Here is a 13649-nt window from a genome sequence, read left to right on the forward strand (position 1 = left end):
GGGGTGGCAGGGGCGGTCTAGGCCTATAGGGAAGTTCCTATCACACAAATATTTGGCTGCCTCCCTGTAGTAAATCTGAGGAACCCCTAGGGGTCCCGGACCCGGCCATTATGCGCCATAAAGAGGAGTGAGTTGATTAAAGACGGTGGAGTTCACTGTTAGTCGTAGAGGCACGTGACCCTTCGACGTGGTCAGAATACGCACAGTGATTTCTGACGGTCGGGTCGGGTCATATCAGTAACCTCCATCTTTTGCTGGCAGAGCAGAACATCCAAAAAGCATGTTAAATGCCTCCACACGCCTCCATAAAAACCCAGAGGAAGGTCAGGGCAGTTAAAGAGTCCAGCTCCAGCCTTCCTGGGGAGGCTCGGGGCTCTTTGGGACTGCCTGCAAATGGACAGGCAATAAACTTTAGGTGGCGTTTTACGACCCAAAACAGCTAGGAGTGAATCCAGTGAGGGATTCGGTTTCGAAACCTTTGCTCTCTTCTTTCCTCGTCCTCCTCCACTCCCTTTCCTCCTCCATGTGCGTCCATACCTCCCGATAAAGCCCCCTGTCGTGACGTCCAGTGGCGGTAGAAGTACGACCAGTTTTTCTTAACCACTTAAACCCTCTAGTCTTAGTGGAACCGACTTGAGTTACAGCTGCACTGTACGTTATTCCATACACCAAATCTCTTTGCCAATGCCAAAGATGGCAGATCTACAACAAGCTCACAATACGTTGCGTTGTGATTATAGAAATACTTCAGCACCAACGTATTGGTCTATAAGTTGATCTACAGGCAGGCACACAATGCGTGACTTGTTGTGTGCAAATTTAGATCAGCTATTTCTGAATAGACAAAGTATGAAATAGGGCGTAATTAGTTAATGTATGTTTTGTGTTAGTAATCTAAATCTGCAAAGTAACTAGTAACTAAAGTAACTGTCCAGAACTGGAGTAAAATGCACAATATTTGCAGAGGCAATTACGCAAATATTGGAGTAGCCTATTGAAAAGGTTGAGTATCAAAATAATGGACACGCTCAAGGTAGGTGTCAGTATACCGGTACCTCAAAATTGCACTTAAGTACAGTACTCGAGTAAGGGTACTTAGTTACTTTCCAACCAGCGGTGTTGTCCCAGCTGTAGGTCATTAGAAGAAGCGGCAGACAGACGACGGTTCCATTAGGCTGAGTGGCTGGCTGTGTCCCTGGTCAGCAACGATGGCCTTGGTGACAAATATAAGCTGGCACAGAGCGAGGACGTAGGCTGAATGCCCGGCCCCGCCGAGAGCTTGGGGCGGTGGTAGCAGATCGTCGCTGTCGGGCAAGAAACATCTTATCTCCATATTCTTTTTTTTTGTAAATTACGCCCTACTTCATCATACTACAACGTCACACAAAAGCATCAAAGGTAGCAGATCCGCAAGCTCGAAATGTGACACGAAGCGAGGCTATTCGAGCTTGTCGATTGCACACTTTAGCAGGTTTAGGGATTTTAATCCTGAGAAGTAACAGTTTTGGACATGTGAGGTTTCCACCCAATAGTAGAAGGAGATGTCTGATGCAGAGCCACACACATTCCCAAACCGCAGTAAATTAGTGTCTTGTTTGAAGTCAGCCGCGAGGCATAAATCTCATATTCAGATCTTTGTTTGTGGAAGAATCACGCACGTACCTTTGTTATCTCCTAGACTCATGATGGGAAATGATGAGCAGTGGTGGACAAAGTACTCGACCCAGTACTTGAGTCGAAGTACAGACACCCATTCTGACCTGAGATCAGATTCATACGAGGTTTCCACCGGACACACACTGGTCTGATTAACCCATTCTGACCTGAGATCATATTCTAGAAATGTCAGTCGCTCTTCGATTTTTAAAAAATAGCAGACCTACAAGCTCGTATCGCGCCACTCGGTGGCGCGATATGAGCTTGTAGATCTGCTATTTTTAAATAGCTAAAGCATAACATGATGGCGACACCAAAATGGGTGCCCGGTCAGAATGGGTTAAAGGTTATTCAACTACAAGTGAAGGTTGCTCCGTCAAAGTTGGACTGGGGTAGTTGCTTTAATAAATACTTAAGTGTACAAAAGTACATGCTTTTTAAAAATACTTGAGTATTGAAAAATGCAAAGATTTAAAAGAAAGATTCGAATACAAATAGTAGTGAAAATAGCAGATCTTACAATGCTCACAACGTGTTGCATCACAGCATTCCCAGAAATGTAGTGGAATGGAAAGTGCCATATAATGTTTGCCAAATATCCCAACATTTAAATACCCAAGTAACATTTTACTTAAGTAACAGTAATCAAGTAAATGTACTTAGTTTCTGTCCTCCACTGGCTGTAAATTTGTGTCTTGTTTGAAGGCATATAGCTCATATTCAGACGATGTTGTGGAGAATCACGCACATAGCTTTGTATCTGTGAGTCTCATTATGTGAAATGAGCAGTGTCAGATGTGAAGGAAGCTATTAGGAGGAGCAGCCAGCCCACTGGTCTATGGCAATTGGAGACAATGTTGCCGAGACAGGTTTTATATCACTGAATACAGAGTAAATACTGACTTGGCTCTTTTTTTATGTTATTTACCCTCAGGCAGTGTTTATAATTCATAGAGCAGTTATTGTAAAACATCAATTCATGTTTTGAATCAAGAACTGTGCTTGGAATCAGAGGTGTATAGTTGTCAGCACACACGCTCAGACTGGGTGTTGAAATTGTGAAATAAAGCTATGCTATCAACCCAACAGTTTCTGTTGTGCTGGGATAACACCCAGACTCTCTTGTTTAAAGACCCACAAATCGTGTATTTTTGTTTTGGTTAATAGCTTTTGGGGAAGCTTAGCCGTGAAAGTACTGCTAGTCTCTTTGCGCTCTGCATTATATTTCCAAAGCATTAATATAGAATTGTACGGTTAAAAGAAACTAGGCCTATGTGTCTGGTTTTAAGACCAGTATTCAATGAAAACAGAGTTGATGCACGGCACGCAGCTAAGACGAGGAGTGACGCTTGTAGGAGAAATGTGCGCGTTTTGTAGCACGGTATCTAACCTCGCCAGAAAACGAGCGCTCCTTCCTCGATCTGACTTATCTTCCACATGTACTGCAACAATACAGCATATGTTGAGTCTATTTATTTGGGTATTTAGTATGTATGTATATTAATGTATATATATTGTATTTTATACCATACTGTATGTATGTATTGTTATTTTTGCAGAGCGTTTAAGGTTCGCTGTGGGCCTATACCCAAATTCTGGTAGGTAGATCAAACTTATGCATAATTCATATGATATGGAATACTAAACGAGGGCAAAAGCAAGGAATGTTTATTGAACGACTAAAATACTTTTTTTTTTGGAATAGAGATGATTTGTTTTTTTCTTTTTCTGATGACTTGAAGTAGCCTACACCAAGGACATTCAGGGAGGGACTTTAAAACCAAGGTGCCCTAACATTACAAACTATAGTCAACACTAAGTGGTTTATAAAAGCTGTTCAATTCATTACAGTATGGTTTCTCCGTTTTTGTCAAGGTGGTAAAATGTCAATGTGCAGACCTTGCGCTGACCGTAGGTCTATACCACATCTACTTGTCATGCAACTTTATAGCTTACCAGGCGTACCGACATTATGAGCAAATAAACACCTCCATTCAACACGAATGTATATATATCTTAAGTGTTTGCTACACTCAAAATATATAGTGCAAGCCAGGTTAATTAATTTAGTATGTAATGGTCAAATCCAGGAAAGTCTGACTCAAAAGGAATATTCTGTACATCACTCACATTGACCTTAACCACTTAAAACCGACAAGCTCACATCTGTAACGCATTGTGAGCTTGTCGATTGGCTATTTCCAGCTAAAGCGTTCCCCACAATTAACTGAAAATTGAAAAGACACTAGCCTGAGGGACTGTGGTCATCCATATGGGCTTTAAGTGGTTAGGCCCTCTAAACTTGGTTGACCCCCACTTTTCTACACCTGTTTATCTCTTCCCTCTACACACCACATCAACGAATGTTTGTCATAGCACGCCCAGAATATTAGGGATGGCCTGGGACGCTAGTGTGATTAAAAAGAAACTAATTGAATCTTAAATGAAACTAGAGAGGTGAGCCCAGTGGAGTGTAAATCTCGGCCAGGAGGCACGCCTTGCTTCCCTCCATCATTGTTTGTGTGTGTGTGCGTGTGCGTGTGCGTGTGCGTGCGCGTGTGCGTGTGCGCGCGCGCGCCAAGGCTTATGCAAAGGAAAATAAATAAATGTAGATGCTTTTGTACACAGATGCCAGGTCTTTTGTAGACCTGGCATTTTGTAGTGTATATAGCCTATGTACAGTTTACAGTATATTTTCAATATCATTTATATATTTATAGTCTGATGATAGGTTTTTGGTTTAACCGTCTATGATCCTAGATTACTATCTATGCATTACCTCGTGTTGCCCTTGCTGACTGCAAATCACTCCGTCTGCTAAATTCTTAAATTGTAAACAGCTTTTTGCTACATCCAAGCATTCCTATTCAAAGCTAATTAGACTGGATGATGATCTCAAATCAAATTCACACTCCAGTCTGTGCTCCTCCTGACTCACCTGGCACCGACCACAAACACCCCACCAGGACACTGAGCCGTCCACACAGTGTCTAATTCAGCAGGTTACGCTGTACATTATGTTGGTGTGTGCTGGTGTTTTAGACTCATTTGAACCCTAGCCCATTCTGACCTGAGATCAGATTCACACGAGGTTTCTGCCGGACACACACTGGTCTGATGAACCCATTCTGACCTGAGATCAGATTCTAAAAATGTCAGTCGCTCTTCGATTTTTCAAAAATAGCAGACCTACAAGCTCGTATCGCGCCACTCGGTGGCGCGATATGAGCTTGTAGATCTGCTATTTTTAAATAGCTAAAGCATAACATGATGCTGACACCAAAACCACGGTCAGAATGGGCTAGTGTCCCTATTCTGGGTGGAACATTAATTCACCCAAAAATAGCAGACCTATATGAGCTCAGCTATTTATGTGTTTTAGTCAGTTACTGTTAAAGGACCTACTCCATGAATTTAAACCTTTCCCCATTTTTGAGTGGTGCAACCACTCCCTTACGGAGCTGTGTGTGTGGGTGGCTGGCTGGCTGGGTGTCTGGGTGGGTATGAGCACGAAAACAGCATGGTTGTTTTTCACCACCTGCACAACCTAACCTAACGGTACAGTACCTACAGTACAGTGACAATACAGTACAGTAGAGGGACCCCCACATGGTAACGCTGTCATTTCTCTACCGTTTCGGAACCCCCCCCCCCCCCGGGAACCGCCACACGGAGTTGCACCACTCACTTCACACAGGTGTGATTTAATGTTTTTTTTTGGGCTCCCCTATGTCTCTTCTATCCCCATCATATTGTGGTGGCTCTTGCAGTTTTGGACTCTAATGGCAGGAAACTAGAGGGGAAAAGGTCATGTGTAATTGATCGTAACAGAATGTTTACTATCTATTTCCGTTGAATATGTGTTATGTAAAAAGTGTCACAACATGCAACCTGCAACATGCAACCTTTACAGCGATCATATAGGCTTCTACATCGTCACACAAAAGCATCAAAAGTAGCAGAACAGTAAGCTCGAACCAGGGCGTTTCGAGCTTGTAGATCTGCTACATTTGATGCTTTTGAATACTAATCCTGAAAAGTAACAGTTTGGGACGAGATTTCCACCCGACATAGACGATATATATATATATATACACACATTATACGTTATTATATTTATTTTTTAATCAAAAACGTCTATCTGTCTGTGGGCTAATGCATGCATGCCAAACTGGGGGTCCATGGAATTAAAAAGGTTGAGACAGACTGGATTGTTGTGGGGCTGTTAAGCCTAATTTATGCTCCGCCGTGCGACGCCGTTGGGCGACGGAGCGTGAACCAGGCTTTTTGCTCAACACAAAACCCAGAGTATATGGTGCGGAGCCTCGACAAAAACATGTCAATCTCAAACCAGTGCTGTCCAAGATGCCATTCCCCCTAATCCAATCAGGTGTGTGCCCTAATCTTTAACCCACAATTTACAATTTAGGCATTTCATTTAGCAGACGCTCTTAACTTAGACTTCTTACGGCCGTCCAGTGAATGTCTAGCCTGTGCTCGGCGTGCCACACATACTGCATCCTAACATGATCTGCACAGTTTGAAAAATAACCCATTCTGACCTGAGATCAGATTCATACGAGTTTTCCACCGGACACACACTGGTCTGATTAACCCATTCTGACCTGAGATCAGATTCTAAAAATGTCAGTCGTTCTTCGATTTTTCAAAAAATTGCAGACCTACAAGCTCGTATCGCGCCACTCGGTGGCGCGATATGAGCTTGTAGATCTGCTGTTTTTCAATAGCTAAAGCATAACATGATGCCGACACCAAAATGGGTGCCCGGTCAGAATAGGATAAAGTCCTGAATTCAGACTTCCGGAATTAGATTAAGTCCCCCTCCTCTCAACCGCCCTAATCCTTGTTTTCATCAGGTACTTAGCATCCTTAATGGTAAACCACACCGTTCCTATTTTGAAAACATGTTGATATCGTGCAGATGGTCAGAAGTTCACAACCCCAGGAGCCTGGGGTAGAAAATAACTGTACATCAATACTCCCAAGTACTGTACTTGAGTCAAATTATTTCTTCTTCCTTTCTTTTCTTTTAACTTTACTTCAGTATTTCCATTTAATATACATCGTACTTCACTAGATCTCAGAGGCAAATGTTGTGCTTTTTACTTCACTACAATCATTTGAAAACTTTGAATACAAGACTTTGTAGATTTATATTATTATTATTACAAAACATACATTAACCATAATGTCTATTCAAACATATATGCATTGGGATGCATATTTTTTTAATAAACTGAAAAATGTTCTTAAGTGTATTTTGATACCAATACTTTTGTACTTGAATGCAGTAGCCTATTTGTTACTTGTAACAGAGTACATGGTGGTATTGATACTTTGTCTTCAGTAAAAGGTCTGGGTACTACAGTACTTCCACCATACCAGGAGGTGATGAGCACTTATCCGTCTGCAGCAGAAGCTTTGCTGTCACAAATCAAAAGAAGTCTTAAAACGAGTTCATTAATAATTTGCATCCGGTGTCCTATAATTCATCCTTTTGACTCACTTTCCCACATACACATTTACACACACAGGCAGGCAGACAGACAGACAGACAGACAGACAGACAGACAGACAGACAGACAGACACACTTTTATATTGTGGGGACGGCAGAAGCAATTCTTCTGAAATTGCAATTTTTACTTAAACCGATGGCCCATGCAATTAAGCCTTATCCCTAACCTTAAAGGACGACTTCATCCATTTTCAACCTTTCTTCATATAATTGGTCCTCACTAATGCCCATGATAATATGGTGCCATATTTTCTTCTCTGTCTGTGTCTCAGAGGAGGGCGGTGGACAGCAAATCCTCCTACCAGTTTCATAATCTTTTGGCAGGTTTTTTTCAAACAATATTTAAAAATGTGTATAAGATTTCTTATTAATGCGAGAACAATGGCTTCCATTCTAGCATGCTAACTTTCCATTTATATAAAACCTGCAGTTTCTAATAGCTTAGTTGGCAGTCTAGGCAGGTTTTTGAACTGTCCACAGCCCTACTCTGAGACACAGACCGAGTAGAAATAAATGGTACAATGAGGACCAGTTACAAATTTGGAATGACAATTTTACTTTTACAATACATAAACCACACGTGCTTGTGGGGATGGCTAAAGCAATTCTTCTTATAAATGCAATTTCTACTGAAATAGAAATGCTGGCCCAAATGAACCCCTATCCCTAATCTTTTTATTAAAATAAAGATGTATATTTATTGACAATGCACACATTATCATCATATCACTCTCTGTAAAAGAAAAAAAGAAACGAGGCATACTGAAAAAACCAAAACACCATGAAAAATAAAATACAGAAAAAGAATACAGTCTCTAACCTCCCCCAACCCCTGTCAAACCATAATCGGAACAGAAATGATGGAGCTTATATGCTTAAAGGTATATTCAGTAATTTCACTCAAAAAACCTTAGGTTTCGTTTTTGGCTGTGGGACCCAGCCTTTCGTCCAATCAGGATAGAGAGTCAAAAACGAAACCTAAGGTTTTTTGACCCCCAGGGGTTAACTGGGGACAGGGAGGAACTCCTTATATGGCCAGCACACTCTATAGTAGGGAGGATTATCACAACAAAACAAAAAAATAAGTGATATTTGAATTAAGTGAAATCACTGAATATACCTTTAAACTAATTTCACCCACTGCAAACCAGTGGTGTGACAATAAAGTTGGTTCTGATTCTGGATGTTTTACTAATTGAAAACGCAATATAATTGTAATACAATTACACGTTCTCTCAGACCAGAAATAATTGTCAATTTTGGACAATTCTGGGAATTAAGATTTGTAGTCCACACAAGGACACCAACACATTACCCCCCCCACACACCTCCACGCACGCACTCTCTCTCTCTCTCTCTCTCTCTCTAGCTGTGTTGTTGTTTCTTCATGCTAATCTAAAAGGTCTCTGTCACGGCGAAACCTTCCCACCAGAATCAGATTAGGGGCTGATGAACTTTTGCACACAAAAACTGTAAAGTAAATGTTGTCCTCGTACAAATGAATGCAAACCCGTTTAACTAACTGAATTTGGTGTTGTGTGAGTGCCTGTGTGGATGCTTGTTTTGTGTTTTACTGGCAGAGAAGCAGCCTGCTGGCAGCACTCCGCCTGTGCCCAGGGTCCCCACTGAGTCAAAGAGTCTCTCTTTTTACTTTATTCAAAGAAACTAGCTTTCCTGCCAAAAGAGTGGGAAAGTAGCCTACATTACTTTAGTTCTGGCCCTTAAAATAACACTGCAAAGTAGAGACTGTACCAGTCAAACCCTCCCCATCTAATGCAGGACAGGCCATATAGCTACTTGAAGCAATTGAGCCCTTGTTGTACGATGAACCCAAAAGGAAAGCCAGTAACTGTAGTGGAATTCGTTTTTTGAATATTTTGGAAAATATTTGTCTACAATGCAGCTGTTAAGCTTTTCCGGGGGTCGACTTGAAAATTTCGAAAGCATTCGCCGACCACCCATCTGGCCACTGTCCGGCTGCCGTGTTCAGTGGTCAGATGGGTGGGCTGTGTGTATCTTCAGAGCATGTTTGTTGTTTATAATTACCGGTAATCGATTGTGTTCCGGCTTGGCTCAATGAGACCAACATAGTATACTTTAGAGCTGCAATATGTAACTATCGTCTTCTACCCTGGATTTGAACCCGGTTTCTGTGCTGAAAACCGGTGCTGAAATGTTATCCATTGAGCCTGCTTGCAGGGGATAAATCTTGACCATCGGGTCACAATTTGTGTCAGATCCTGTGTCTACTGTCTAGGTTAGACATGACCTTCAACACGATCTAATGTCTCAATAGAAGAGCAGGGAGACAAAATACAACCACCCCAATTAGTTATATTGTATTAATATACTCTACCATACAGTTTGGACGAAACATACATACACATAGCGCTGCTTACTTAGCGGTATATCCTCATGGCCCACAGGTTGGAATAATGACATGCCCATCAGGGTGAAAGCGGTTAAACATAATTTGCATTTGAACAAAACAATATCCCATAGTTGAGCACTTTACTGCAGGACAGAAAGCTTTTAGTTAGATTCCACTGAAGATGAGTGTAATTGTGTCCTTTGATCAGCGCTGACAAACTATATTACATTATTCTTTTCGGGCAGTTTCCCATGTATTATCGAACGAAACAATGTCGCTGAGAAAAAAGCAACGTAGCAACGTTATGCATGGCCGGCATACAATACCTCAGATGGATCTACAAGTAAACATACAGAGGCCTGAGAATACATGGAATCATATGGCAAAACGGACACGTATTTATCCTTGCCTCTCTCATGATAGAAATGTAAGATTAAGCCATTTGGACACAACCCTCAAACGTTTTGATGTAGCTGGCAGTGCTGGCACACATATCTTTGAGGGGCTCTAGGTTTAATGTTGGTCTTTTAATAGTTCAATACAATAGTTTGTTTTGTAAACGCCATTGACAATGAAGTGAAAATGTACATCATAATGTGCCATTTACGCCATATTGTTAATGGCGTTTAATGTTTGTGTTTGCACCGTTAGTTTGCTGAGTGGCCTAAGGCTCCAAAAATGAACAAGTTCAGGATTACCGGTTTTGGGTTCTTTATTTCTCTCAAAAATGAAGGCCTTAATAAATAAGACTGGGAAAAATTGATTTACAAAAACAATGGAAACTTAAAGCACAACTAAAGGCAACAAACCATACAGTGACTGCACTAAAGGCTATCCTTTAAGCCTTAACTAAGGGCCCTGGCAGCTCTGTCTGTCTCCCGCCTGCCCAAGTACTACTCATTAGGGACTTTAAGCTATGGCAGTCTGCTCCGGCAACCGGAAATAGATCAGTGCTCGATACATAAACCTGCTTGCTGTCGCAGCCCTTTCTACTACGGCAGAACCTACACTTACACGTAGTGTCTACAACGCCATGTCATAACCATGAAACCTTGAAATCAGCTGTCATACATTTACACCGATTGCTCCATCATCACGTCTCTTATGCTGGGTAATCTGTTGGCATGAGCTGAATGAAGAAATAACACTAATAGAGGGTATGCACATATATAAAGTGAATGGCAGATCGAGTGGGAAATCGTGTGGCAGAGTGAGTGACAAAGTTAATTTAATGTTGTTTAAAGTCATTTAATGCAATCAAGGCCAGAAAGTAGGTTTTTGCCACTCAGTAGGTGTTCCCGCATAACTTCCAGGTATGATGATGATGTCACGCGCATACCCTCTATACCATGTGTCATAATAACCAATAACCATGTTTATTAAAACGGTTTTAGAATAATAACACAGATTGCTCCAGCACCTTCTCTTTCCACTGCTGATCATGTCCAGCGCATGTAAAAATTAAGCAATATCGGCAAGTTAGATGACACGCAAATTTTTTTATGTGTTTATGTTTGACATAATTATGCTGCATAGACGCATCACCATGGGAACCAAAAATGGATGGGAACCCATCGCTGACGCCTGTTTGCTTAACGATTTTGACGGCTACGGCGACTGCGTCATAGCCGCCGTACTTCCGCCTAGCGGAGCCGTCCTGAAAACAGTCGTTGCTTAAAGTCCCTATTGTCTTCCTTTATAGGGCGTGGATCCTACCACAAGTACAGATTCCAATTAGCCATCAATTAGCTTTTACAGACATTCCCCATACCACAGGAATAATCTAAATAAATGTTGTACAACACAATTGAATCACATTTTTAGGCTCCCATATAATCAAAAATACTTTAACAACCAGACACTGTTAAACCCATCGCACACAAATTCTCCTCTACAGTACTTGGCACGTTCCAACCCTTCTTCACCAGTACTGCAGAAGACAGACAGGTTGACAAACAAATTAACATTTCAGAGGGGTTCCAATAAACAGTGTTTAAATAAACAGAATGCTTGAACCCTGGCCTGAAGTCTGTCATTTTTTAAATTGCATGTAACAGGTAAAAATCAAACCAAACCTCTGTGTGTAATGTATATTTATAGGGCACGGGTTGCCCCGTGACAAGGGTATTTTTTATTTATTTATTGTTAAAACAAAACTTTTTTTGTTAAAAGGTTAACGCACTATATATTCTGATAACAATCATTGCTGTAGACTAGAGTGTTTGTTCAGGAGCTGGTCTCCCTGTGTAGGGATGGATCTCCAGCTCTTCAATAAACAGAAAATACATTTTCAGGTGAGTTGCCAAATTTCAGTCAATCAGGAGAGAGTACACATTTATCAGCCAATCAGGAGAGTGTACACATTTATCAGCTTCAATTTGATACTGTTCCAGTTCCAATTCTGTCTGCAGTGTCTCCATCACTGTTTATTCTGTATCCTCTGAGTTCTCTCTCCTGATTGGATAAAATTGGTATCCCGGCCTGAAAATGCATTTTCTGTTTACTAAAGCGCTGGAGAGACAATTAAGACAGACAGTTACTGAACAAACACTCTATAACACAGCATATAGAGCTATTTAACACAGATTTTAACAAAGGAAAATCACTTACCCTACCTTTCACGTTTATCCAGCCCACATACGTGCGACCTGAAGGATTAAATGACATGTTCTTCCTCAGTTTCAGTTTAATTTATCTCTCAGTGTAGAGGTGACTCTTGATGACCTGCCTGGGATGGGGTTGCCATGGCGATTAATTAGATTGTAAGGGGGTGTGCTGCCAGAGCCTTTTCTGCAATGCATAGGGGAACTTCATTCACAAAACCAGCAAGAACATCCTTAACAAGAGCTAAAAATAGCAATGCTAACGCATTTTGAAAAGTTGCAGTATATGTGTATAGGCGTACACAGCTCTGTTTAGGCCTACATCAGTGGTTCCCAAACCTTTTCTGAATCAGGGCCCACTTGAAAAGTGTTCCAGGCCCACCCATCTGTCCACTATACGTGCATTTTCAGAGCATGTTTATTTATTGTAAGGATCAATCAATTGATTGTGTTCAGGCTTGGTTGGATCAATGTAACTATAAAGTAGTATCGTCTGTGTCAGGTGGAAATGTCCAAAACTTGCTTTTCAGGTTCAAATTCGCAAACAGCAGAAGTAGATCTACAAGCTCAAAATGCATCGATTTGTGCCACATTTCGAGCTTGTAGATCTGCTACTTTTGATACTTTTGTGTGTGACGCTGTTGTATGATCAAGTAGTAGAACTTCGGTATCAGTATCGGTATCACCATGAAAACACATTATTATTATTATCATCATTATCATTATTATTATTTAACCATTTAAAAATATATATTTGGGGACTAGGCCACTATACTGTAGCAATATCCTCATGGGCCTCCATTGGGCTCCAACCCACAGGTTGGGAATCACTGGCCTACATGCAAATACGGATTATGAACCTTAAGTGAAGTCATTTAGCCCAGCTAAATGGATTAGACTGCATTTATTTTAATTTGCACTCTGTGTGTCATGCTGAAGTATTTGGGTGAAATGAGCATTTTCAATAAACGCCTACAGAGTTCATGTTCTGAGCACAAACACATCAACATGTCAAGCTAGCTATCGAGTCATTCACATGAATTGCTCATGAGTTTATTGACCGGAATATTAAGTAGTGTAGTGCTTGAGAATGGCGTTGCAGTTGGGCAGAAAGCTCCTATCTCCGTATTTTAACTTGTTTTTGTTTGTAAATTAATGCCCTACTTCATCATACTACAGCGTCACACGAAAGCATCAAAAGTATCAGATCTACAAGCTCAAAACGCAGTGCGAAGCGACACACTTTGAGATTGTAGATCTGCTACTTTTGCTATCATTGTCTCCACCTGCTGAAGGAATGGGGAGAGTATGTTTTGCACTCCGTCCGTCTGTCCATGTTGTGTCCGTCCTTCATTCCGTCCGCCCATCCGTCCGTTAGCTAATCTCCGGCACCGTTAACACGGTCGATGCCAAACTTTGCACACACACTCCCTGGATGCCAACGATAATAATAAACTTTAATTATATAGCACCTTTCATACA

General features: G+C 41.2%; 1 pseudogene across 1 annotated transcript in view; it reads right to left on the reverse strand.

Annotated features, from left to right (window-relative positions):
• Positions 1 to 283: 283 nt before the first annotated feature.
• Positions 284 to 13649, reverse strand: part of LOC310871353 (ephrin type-B receptor 3-like) — a 66631-nt pseudogene continuing 53265 nt past the window's right edge. Inside the window, exon 6 of the transcript XR_014571086.1 lies at positions 284 to 387. The product of XR_014571086.1 is annotated as an ephrin type-B receptor 3-like (transcript). The remainder of the gene's footprint in view (positions 388 to 13649) is intronic.

This window comes from Protomyctophum parallelum, assembly GCF_964188405.1.
Source record: "Protomyctophum parallelum genome assembly, chromosome: 14".
NCBI lineage: Eukaryota > Metazoa > Chordata > Actinopteri > Myctophiformes > Myctophidae > Protomyctophum > Protomyctophum parallelum.